General features: G+C 31.3%; 1 protein-coding gene across 1 annotated transcript in view; it reads left to right on the forward strand.

The window, feature by feature from the left end:
* The first annotated feature begins 7512 nt into the window (after nt 1-7512).
* LOC106679546 (supervillin) overlaps nt 7513-12310 on the forward strand; it is a 394230-nt gene continuing 389432 nt past the window's right edge. Inside the window, exon 1 of the mRNA XM_014418761.2 lies at nt 7513-7680. The gene's annotated coding sequence lies outside the window, so the exon portion shown is untranslated. The remainder of the gene's footprint in view (nt 7681-12310) is intronic.

Raw genomic sequence — 12310 nt, forward strand, 5'->3', positions numbered from 1 at the left:
GAATAAAGTCATTTTAGTCTTCACTGATTTTTTATGTTATTTATCTCGCTTCATTTCCGAAATTAAAATACACAATAAATTGAATGATAAAAACTGTATTTTATTCTGCGATGCAAAGTGGCCTATATACTTCTGTATTTAATTATAAATTTATATAAAAATTTATAAACTTAAAAATGTATAATTCTAACAAGAAATAAAAAATATTTACAGCACTGTGGTACAATGCCAGTGGATGAGTCATTACCTTCCATCAGCTTGCAGATATAAATAGTACAAGAGCCGGGAAGAAAAAAGGGCAGTTAACTCACCCAAATGTTTGATTACTTCATTGAAAACTATGTATAATTACTAGTCAAAATTGATGAGTCTGCCCAGCATAGGTAGGGGACATAAAAAATGGCGGCTGTTTCAAAACCTTAAAAAAACATTACTTTTTCATTCGGAGCTCTATATCTTAAAAAATACCAACAACACTAGAAAATCTAAGATAACATTATTTAAAGAACAGTAAATTCGCTGTAATATTATCCCTAAAAGAGCTGTCTATTTACGTCCAAAATCTACTGAAAGATTAGTAGTTAGTTAATTTATATTGAGAAATATATTTCTCAGGAACTATGTGACGTACAGATGTCCATTAGCACTCACATTAAAGCTAGTTTAAGGGACTATAAAAAAGTTTATGACACTTATCTTCGTAGGGGTAGTAGTTTTTATGATATTCACATATGAATATAAATTTGGCAAATGAAAATTTCTTCGAACAACTATAAATAAATTTATTTTAGCAAATATCATGTAAACTATTACTCCTATGAAGATAAACATCATAAACTACTTTATAGCCCATTAAACTAGCTTTAATTTGAGTGCTAATAAACATGTGTACGTCAAATGGTTTTTGAGATATAAACTTTTCAAAATAAATTAACTAACTACTGATCTTTCAGTACGTTCCATACAACATTTTATGAAATGTTGCTTTTTAAAAAGCTATATTTCGAAAACTATTTAACGTAAATAACTATTAGGGCTCATATTTTAGCAAATTTACTCTTCTTTAAATGACGTTCTCTTAGGTTTTCTTGTGTTGTTGCTACTTTTTAAGATAGAGAGCTCGGAATGAAAAATTAGTTTTTTATCGCTTTGAAACAGCCGCCATTTTTTATTCCCTCTACTTTTACTTGACAGTCTCATCAATTTTGACTATTAATTATACATAGTTTTCATTGAAGTAATCAAAAATTGGGGTGAGATAACTGCCTTTTTTCTCCTCTTGGGCTCAGCTCAGTACTAAAAGGATAGTTTGGGAACATCCTTCTGGGCATCGCCTCACCGCAAGACTATACAAATTAGTTAACAAGAAAGAGTGTATGATTTATTTATTATTTATTTTGATGTCTTGTTTGAGAGTGGTTGTATTCATCAATTATAATTAATCAGATCCATTAGTCTCAACAATCTTTATATTTCATTTTACATCTTCATAGTTTCAGGAAAGTATAATCATTAAATACAACAGCTTTGTATTAAACAGCTTAAATTAATTACAAGATTATTAATAGATCATCTTTATTAATTGCAAGGTTGGAAGAACGTTGATGTAAAATAGCTTAATAAAGAAAGTTGAGTGTGGATGGATCTAATTTATTATAATTGATAGATTATTTATTTATTTTGTTTCTCTGCCCCTAGGAGTCATTAATACTTTTAATTAAATAAATGAGGGAAATAATAATTTCTTAAAAAAAAAAAACTTCCTGAATATTCTAATAGTGTTTCTCTGATGTTCATGAAGTACAAAAAATGAATAGAGTAAATATGTTTTTTTTTTAATGTTCCTCATACAAGCAATCGAAATTAAATATTTTTCTTGAATTTTACATAACGGCAAATATTAATTACAAATTCCGAATAAAGTATCATTACTTTTAATTTTTCCAGAAAATGCAAATAGGGGGAGAAAAAAATAAAAATGTGGGAGCCACACATGATCCACTTCTTCGGATTGGGAATCATGGTTCTGACTCAACACGGAGGTGCGAAGAACTGTCGAAAAAAATTCGGAATTAAATTCACGCTCGCCATAGTGGGTAATCATTACATCACACAATTTTTAAAATAGTGATAAAAATAAAATAATCAATACTGTGTAATAGAAAATAATTAATATCGAAACGGGTCAAGACAAATAGCTTAGGATAGCACTGTCCTTCAGAGCATCTTTATTGTAAGTTGAGAGAAAGATTATACTTGTTAATGATCATTTCATGACACGCTGTGATATAGAGCAAAAAAAAATGGTAATCTACAAAAAAAAATTTTAGAACACTAATTAACAGATTACGTGTTAGTCTGAAAAATATCTGGATCTATTTATATATATTATCAAAATACACTTTTGATGACGATTAATAGAATTTCGTGACAATTTTTGATTAATTCCATGAATTTTTAAAAAATAATACCTACATATATTTATCGGGTTACATACAAACCAATCTTCGTTGAATGCAATGTGTAAATAAATAATTATTGTTATTGCGAATAGTGGTACAAGCAAATATTCAAAGTGTAGTAGTGATGCAATTGGATAGGTATGTGAAACTGTCTGTCAGACCACGAAATTTTTGTTGGAACCCGCGGGAGCTGCCTGTACCATTATAAAAAACTGGTTCAAGACAGCTTACCTAAAGATGGTGTTGTTTTTTTGTTTAGTTATTGTTTGTTTGTTCATTTTTTCTGTAGTGGTTTGGTTTGTTCAAAGAGCACTTCTATGCATTCTTATCATCTATAACCTACTTTGGCGATATTTACGTTTACTTTTATTTTACCTCTTCTCATTTGGTTTCTTTTAATAACAAAATTACTTTAAACCGAAGGTAATAGTTAACTAACACATGTGCGAGGTTCGCTCTCGAGATCACAAAATCGTCGGTATTGATTCATTCTTGGTTTACTAAGGATTTATAGATACTTTGTATTCGAAGCAAGTGACATGAGTGTGGGTACAGCTTAAAAATAACCCTGGAAAGGGTTAAGCACAGCAGTTATCTGTACACAACATTGAAACCAGTGAGTCGTCTATTAACTTTCAAGCATCAACACAAGTCCCTGAATCTTGTCCGAAAAATAGACAGATTAAGGAAAATAAAACAAGACCACTCGATAGTTTAAAAAGAGAAAAAAATTCAAAAATGGACTGTGCGTTAGTAGGTAATAGCCGAATAAAAATACGTCTTTCTGGGTGGCACAAATACCAGCGGATAGAGCTCGTGTATTGGACCTATCTGCAATATTCGTTCGTATCTGGCCTGCTGTTGTCAATTATACTGTAGAAAAAATTAATAATTATATAGAGTAATACAACTTCCAATGTCAAGCATACAGAGTATAAGTTGGATAGTAGACGGTCTGCCCCAGGTAAAGATGCATAAACGCTTCAGGTCTTTGAAACTGGAGCTAGACAGCCATAAATCATCAAGGTTAAGACCCTAGGACGGAGTAACGGGAGACCAGAGAGAGGCAGGTTGAGAGGGTTCTACCATCGGAACCAGAAGGGATGACCGTCAAATGTGTTGCCTGCCGGTACAGAATAGATAGGTAATTGGATTTAGGTTGGTAGTAATCATAGAAGTAAACTATCTAACACTGAAAAGTATATCAAGCGGTCAAGTCAGTACAATTCATGACCAAAAAAAAGTATCTAGAATATATTTACTATAATTTTTCTACACAAGTAAAAATAAAGGATACTTTTTTTTTAATTTATCAAATAAATTTGATTAACAATATCCAAATATCAGGGAAATTTCGAAGGAATAAAATTATTATTTGAAGTACTATCATTTAACATATTAATTAGTCAGTAACATTAGTATTGATACATAAAATTATTAACAGACGAGTGATACAAGTCATAATTATGAAATGGCCATTTCCTCCGCGTCAATGCCACCTGCATCCGGCTGAAGAAGGAAGTATACTTTTCAAAGCAAATAAGTCCACAGATAAATAACAATAACTTCATATATTGCTAAGCTTTGTTATCTATGACATTTTTATGGTATTTATCACATTTAAATTATGAAATGTTATAAACCCATTCACGTATTGCACAAAAATGTTTTTTACCTTTCGAAAAAAAAACCTAGCCCCAAATTTAATAGAAGCATTACTATGCCTCACACACTTTCGAACGTTGGACTATTAAAGGTCAGAAGCATCGTGTTGCCATGTCTCAAAACTACGAGCTACCAAAGACTAGTGCCGATAGCACCATAACCTATTTATTGGATAATGTTTTATCAAAATGTATTACTTCTATTCATCAAAACCGTTGTCATAAATTTTACGTAAAATTTAAATATGAAGTTGCTTAACCTCTGGGAAGCCACGACCCATATACTTCCACATATCTGCAAAAACTTTCTAAGCTAACATTGAGATACATAAGAGAACTGGAGCATGCTTCTAACAATGCGGAACAGATTTTTGCATCAGTGAGTAGCATAGTATGGAAAATCATCGCCTCATATTATTATAATTTTAACGGTAATTTGAAGACAACTTAAGATTTTTTTTGGTTTAAAAGGGACTTTAAAAATATTCAGTATTATTATCCGCGCTGTACAAAGTGCACTATTCCAGCAATATTTTAATAAATTGAATTATTGTAGGTATCAACAAGTATGGTGCAGAATTCATACAACCACCAATTTTTTTTTGTCTTTAGGAGTTTTTGAACAACAATATTATTAGGCATTCTCTTCCAAAAGTTAAATGATATGTAATTTTAACCGTTTTTTGAATAAACACGCTGTACATATATATTTGTAATTAATTGATATTAAGTAATAATTAATTAAGCCTCAAATAATTGTTGAAATTTATTAGTTTTTCAACCTTCATCCATATTTTTTAAATTAAGAAAAACGCATTTTTTCTAAGGCATTTTTTTTTTGCATAGAAGAGTGTAATAAGAAGTGACGGAAAGAGAAGCGCTGTAATCTCTTGGAGCCTAGCTTTGCCATCCAGTTGAGGGAGGGGGCTTGATTTCTGAATGTAAATATTGTATATAGGAACAGGGAATATATCTATTTTATTTCTACTTAAGCTGAATTCTTTATCTTGTATATATATTATTCTTTTATTTTGCTACTATTATCGTTATCATTTACTTCTTTTTTATCTTCTTAGTCTGTATGTATGATATGAATGAATTCTTAGAACTCTAATAACCATTGCTCTTCAATGTGGAAGCGTGAATTATTATTATTTAATAAAAACTATTAACTAATAACTACTATTATTGCATATAAAACTATTGTTATTATTTAATAAAAAATATTAAATAATAATAACATCATACGAAATCTTCTGTGGTAAGAATGTACCTTCCAAGAAAAATAGGAGGACGAGGGCTTTTAAGCATGTTAAAAGCTCGTCGCAACGAAGAAGAAAATCTTCGTAATCACTTCCAAGCCAACATATCTTCCTGAGTCATCTCGACTATTATGGCACTAGATATCGGCTACACCGCGCTAAGCCTTAAAAATGAAGATCTCCCCTCTGCAGTGAACCAAAAACGTCTGCTTGAAAACTGCAAATCTAAGGAACTGTATGGAAGATTTTGCTATAGTATGTCGGAAGGAAGAATAGACAGGATTGCATCCCTAATATGGCTTCGCAAGGATGCCCAATTCCCAGAAACAAAAGGATTTATTTTTGCTATACATGACCAGGTGACAGCTACTAGAACCTACAGAGGCCGTACATGTGAAGAAGACATAACGGCTGCGTAGAACAGCATCAGGATCAATTCAGTATATCACATCAGACTTCCAAGTGCTTGCTGGGAAAGAATATTTACATATTTAATATTACTAATATGGCTAAAATCGTCTATGAAGAATTAGCCTTTCTGTGAATGGCTAAATGAAAATTAAATTCAATAAATTCTTCTGAATGACATCAAGTCGTATTTATTCCAATACCACCCGCAAGCGATCATTGATGAACGAGATGTGAGGTTCTATTGGGACCAGGCCATCATTGCCTATCACACAATTCCTCATAATAAGCCCTATATCATGCTAATCTCTACGAGAGGAAAACCTGCAAGTATTATAGAAATAGGTGTACCATGACAACCTTCACAAGATGGTAGCCGAAAAAATTCGGAAATCTCAGGATCTAGGGGAGGAATTAAAGCAATTGTATAAGGTTGAGAAAGTCAGGGTGCTACCAACTAATATTTTTCCTGTTGTTACAAAGAAGGTTATAATGTATATCAGGTTAGGACAAGAACAACAGGTATACGTACTCTGTTTTATGAAAGTAGTACGGCCATATACAATATTCTCCTCAAGGACATAAGTTTTCAAATAGTGACCTAGTTAAATTGTTCGTGTAACCAGATGAAACATGCAAGTTGCACGTCTCAAAGTCATTCTAAGTTATGCTTACCAATTGAATGGATGCATATAATTTATGTAGATATGTATTCGTTCGTGTACATTGTGATATATTTCTGAACTAAAGACATTTTTTTCATTTACTTGAACCTTGCAAAAAAAAAAATCAACAAACGCAAATTAGAATGATAAATTAAAAATTGATCGAAAAAAGTGAAACCTACCTCTGTTAATTAAAAAAGAGTTGATTTGATTAGGATCTTTTCCATAAATAATTATGTTATCTTACTTTCTCTATTTGTGAATGATTGATATTTTTCCAATGGAATTACAACTAACAATTAAAATCAGTATTTTTCTGAATTTATACTTTGCAGACCAATGATGTATGTAAATTTCTGTAGTGGCAGGAATTCATAACAATAACATATGAAGATTTCGATTCTATCTCCAAATAAACCAATAAAGGCTTAGAAATAGTTACATTGAGTTTAAGTCAATTTTATCAAATGTATATATTTGCAAAGAATGTCATTATAAGGAAAAAATGGTGAAATATACAAGACTTGTCCTCCGAAAATTTCTTTTTAATTGCGCTAAAATGAAATATCTGAAGAAGACAGTGTAAGTAGAATTAGTCAAAATATGGACAAGAAAGTGTGATAATTTCCTATTTTTGAGCAGATTAAAAATAATAATAATATTTTTACCCACGTGGCTGAAATGGAATGTATTGTTTTGAGACTCATCAAAGCAAAATCTTTTATTACTCCCTCCCCCCCAGTCATGGCTAATACTAGACCGCACGGCCACTTTCCGAACAGCTGATCTTTGGCATCCTCCTAACACGTATTGGAGGCAAGAATCGTGCCACAACCGATTTGTTTCGAGCCAACGTACATCCGATCGGTGTTGCAGGGGTCGACGAACCCCGCACCCTTTCATCTTCACTACGGCGGTGAATTGTCTTCTTTTTCCTGTATCGGAACAGTAATCGATTAGTCAGATAGACTGCCGGCTCCCGCCAAGAAGAAGACTAAAAGTGGGGGAACCCGGGCAAGGACGGGTAACGCACCTGTGACGTTCAGTTGTGCTCCGGCGTTCTTGTGTGGAGGTTGTGTACTCGTGTTGTCGTGTATCGTTCGCGTCGTGGCTAGTGTGCTCTGTTTCCGTTTCTTCTCGTGTGTGTGATTGCATCTGGGATACCTTTGGATCTGCTGTCAACCAAAGGAGTCGAGGAGTTTAATTTGGAATTGTAACTGTGAGTTTTGAAACAGAATTAAATTTTGTTAGTAAATAATTTTAATTCGTGTTTAAAAAAAAAATATCTATAGAAAAAGGTATTTAATTAGCATTTCATCAGCAGTAAGCAAACCAATATTTGGATTCTGAAGAATGGAATTTGTATTCCGAAACCTACATATTTCTTTATAACTTAATTTCCTTTTTTTTAAAAAATAAAATTAAATTCAATTCTATGTTCAAAAACATATTTCAAGGAGAAAACATTTTTAAAAAAATATATTTATATTATTATAAGAATTGCATATTTCGTTGTTACTGCAATGAAGCTATCCAGCTTAAACGTTCACTAATCACTTTTTAAAAAATACATACTAACAAAATATTTAGTAATATTTCAGTTTTATAAATGTTAAAATAATTTTTAGTACTACAGGATAATATTTTTGGGTATATGTTCACCCTTATTGACTTGTTCAAGTTCATGTACTTGTTTGGATTTAGTATAATTCAATAATTATACCTACACAGAGGAAACAAATTTCTTTCACTTTTCTTGCTCCTTATATACATTTTTTATTTATTTTTTTAAATACATATAAATCAATGAGTATTTCCTCTTTTGGCCAGCCTCAAGCTGTATTTATTGAAAAATACTACACCTGAATAAGTCAACCTGTATTTCAAGAACCTAAAACAGTCATCATGAAAATCTCAAGTCAAACTGAAAATCAGTTAAAACTAAAAAAATAAAAATTTTATTCATTTATTGACGAAAAAATTATAAAATTTCTGACATAATGATATTCCTCATTTCCGACCGTTATAAAATTTCTGTCAGAAAAATCCCTAAAGTTAAACATGATTATAAAATCTTTATTAAAGTGTTCCTTTTTTTTAATAGATAAATAATTAAAATTAGTTCATTAACTAATAAACTAGGAAAAAATGTTCCTTTTCATTGAAAACAATACAAACAATTTATTTATATCATAATGAATATAGAAAATTACTTATTTAATTTATATCACAATGACTGAGTCTGCAATGTTTGAATATCATCAATTCGTTCTGGTACCTTTTAAATTGAATTTGTTGAATACTATATTAATAGAATAAGGTATATGTTATATCATGAAAAGATAGAATTTTAGTTTAAGTACGTCAATTAATAAAACGCTATCAAAGAGATTGAATTCATCAGTATTTAGTGATAACGGATATTTTTAAATATAGACTCAATTTTCATATTCTTTTGTGGTTACATGTTTATAATTTAAGTGAAGTCGTAATATAGTTAATTAACTTTTCAACTTTTAACTTAATTAAACATTTCACATTGTTCGGGGGGGGGAGGGGTATTGAGCAAAACATTTGTTGAGTAAAAACCGCATTAATTAAGGAAATAAATTCAATTTTTAGAGCCATAACCATCTTCACGCGTCAATTGCCTTCACACTTATCAAGCAAGCGGTTCCGCTTTCTCAACACCGACTGGGGCAACAGTATGATTGGTAAGAGCAATTGAGAAGGTTCCGTTAGAGCAAGAGGTTAATTTTAATAGTACTGCAACTATTTCATTAGGTCCCTCACCTAAATGGTTTATTAGTAAGTCAATAGGTGGAAGAAGGAGGGGATCAACGAAAAATTCAACTAGTATAAAATATTACGAGGCATCATAAAAACAAAGATTTAATGAAAAATAAAATAGTAAATTTATATCACGAAATATTTGTAAAAAGATAGTTGCTTACTTCTTCGTTTGGTATTGATGTAGTTGGAGTTGCTTATCATCTTGTTTGTTCCTTAAAACAAGAAAATCTAAATATTCATTTTTTACCATCCATTTTACTTTTAAAAATGCAAGAGACTAGATACATGTAATTGATGGTCTATTTTAATAGTTAAGGATAAAAAACAAACAATCAATAAAACTAAATTGAAAGATAATTTAATGGATTTATACAATAATAAAATTCTGATTGGAGAAGTTTGTCGGGGGGCGCGGTCAGCAAAGAACAACATAAATAAACAAAACCATATTTATTTATTTTATGCCGACGTTTCGACCTGAGTTTCAGGTCTTCATTAGGGGTTATGGCGTAGAAGGTAGGGCTACAACTCACACAAAAGTTGCCTACCTTCTACGCCATAACCCCTAATGAAGACCTGAAACTCATAAAATAAATAAATATGGTTTTGTTTATTTATGTTGTTCTTTGCTGACCGCACCCCCCGACAAACTTCTCCAATCATTAATCTACGGTCAACTATCTACACCTCATTAATAATAAAATTCTATTTTAATTTTATGTATTCTAACAATACTTTTTTTTTCTAAAAATATTAGCAGTTTAAAAACCAAATTTAGTAGGAATTTATAATAATGGCTAATTAAACTTTACCATAGATAAAGTTATAATTATATAAAACCAGCATACTTTCAGCAGAATTTCATTTCAAACAGGTTGGCTGAATTTTAATATGAAATTATTTTATTATTTATGTTCTATATATCTTATTGCATTGCACTTTGTTAAGGAGTGATGTTTAAAATATTTGTATGATGTAAGAGAAAAAAGCCAAAATTAAAAATAAATTTAATAAAAGGGAAGAAATTGAGTATTATGAAACTAATAAGTATATTTTTTAAAAATACATAACTGTCCGCTACATTATGGATACGTAGCTATCATTTGCTTAAGTTTTTTTTTTTTATTTGGTGGTTTCTTAATCTATTAGTCAAAAAGTCCAGAATATGTAACGTAAGTAATTAAAAGTGCAAAATGATAAATACAATACATCGCCGTTTGTTCAAGAGTAACAGTGTAGGTAGATATAAATTAGTCTCTAATTCAACAACTCCATGAACGTGCCAAGGCCATAGAATCGGCCACCTCAGTGTGGTTGCCTAAGGTAATTGCATGGTAGTCCGGGCTGAAGTAGTTCGGATCAACCTTAACATAAACTTACGGGGCTGGATGAATCACTACTTCAGCAAAAACAGTAGTCGATTCATACCCACATATCTAAGCCTCAAAAAGAACTTACATGAATAATGCACAAAGCAAAATTAAGACTATAACGCAGCTGGAAGGGTTGCGTTAAGGCTGATCTTAAGGATTTGGGTTTGGATGGCGACAACTATTGGTGGTATTGGTACATATTCGATAATTTGCCCAATACTTACAATCCAAAGTACTTCGTAAAATCCTCAATGGTCCTTAATTTGCCTCAAAATGAGCCATAATGACCTCAATGTTCCACATGTTGCCGATTTCGCCAGAACCAGATATAAGTCATTCTATGATAAACTCTCTAACCACACAAACTCAATATTTTCTAACCTTGATTCCTCTTCTACTCTTAATAATCTTTCTAAATCTCTAAAATAAGATGATCTCGAGACCTTCTAATGTGGAAATGTTATTGGAGTGCTACCAATAGGTGCTTTATACCAATAGAACTCACATCACATTTACTAGATGTATTTTTATTTAATATAGACGTAAATTTTAATAGATAAGTATATGAAATGAAATATATTTTTAATTATTGGAGAAGTTTGTCGGGGGGTGTGGTCAGCAATGAACAACATAAATAAACAAAACCATATTTATTTATTTTATGCCGACGTTTGTTTATTTATGTTGTTTCTTTGCTGGCCGCACACACCGACAAACTTCTCCAATCATTAATCTATGGTCAACTATCTACACCTCATTATGAAATATATTTTTAAAACTTTTAGCATCGTTTTATTTTTTATCTGATAGCAGAGGATTGCAGTACGATGTTTTGCCATGAATTCACCCCATTTGATAGGTTCCATAATAAAAAGTATTGACAAAATATCAAAATCCCAATTAATTAATACCCTATTAACATGATTAACAAAATATATCTATAACCTTTATTTTTCAAAATATTTTAAGTAACTTTCAGAATCTAACTGACTCAAAACTAATACACAATTCCGTTCCCAGTCAGGTAGCATTCTAGGTTGCAGAATTTATGTGCTCCTTCGAAGCTGAGCCTGTCAGGCCTGACAGTAGAGACTTGAGCCCTCTTAAACAATTTAAGTTCTTGAGACTTCTTAGTTTTCCTTATAGGAACTCTTCATCTATCATTTTATGAGATATAACCCGTAATATCTCTGAGAAGATCCAGATAACGATTTCTAAAATATCAACACCAAAAGGCACGATTCATATTTAAAAGTAATTTATAACTTTTGTTTTGGCCACTTTTTATTTTTACTATACGCTCATTAAAAAAAATGAAAAATTACTATTTTATTACTGACATCGAATCCTCATACAAGACTAAAGAGCAATAATAATTATAATAAGCAATAATACCCCACTTATTCCTGTCGAACAGATCCGGTACTTAGGACTACATCTCGACAAACGACTGACATGGAATCCTCTTACAAGACTAAAGAGCAAAAACAGCTCATAGATTCCGACTATTGCAACATTTACTAGACAAACCGTCTAAATTGCCAATCCATTACAAAAGACTGATCTACATGACTATTATAAGGCCTATCTGGACATACGGAGTTGAGCTTTGGGGCTCCACTAAACCATCAAATTACTCCAGAATCCAATCCTTACAGTCAAAAATCCTTCGTAAAATCCTTA

The sequence above is a fragment of the Halyomorpha halys genome, unplaced genomic scaffold, assembly GCF_000696795.3.
Source record: "Halyomorpha halys isolate HHAL.00 unplaced genomic scaffold, Hhal_1.1 Scaffold208.1, whole genome shotgun sequence".
In the NCBI taxonomy this organism is placed as follows: Eukaryota; Metazoa; Arthropoda; class Insecta; order Hemiptera; family Pentatomidae; genus Halyomorpha; species Halyomorpha halys.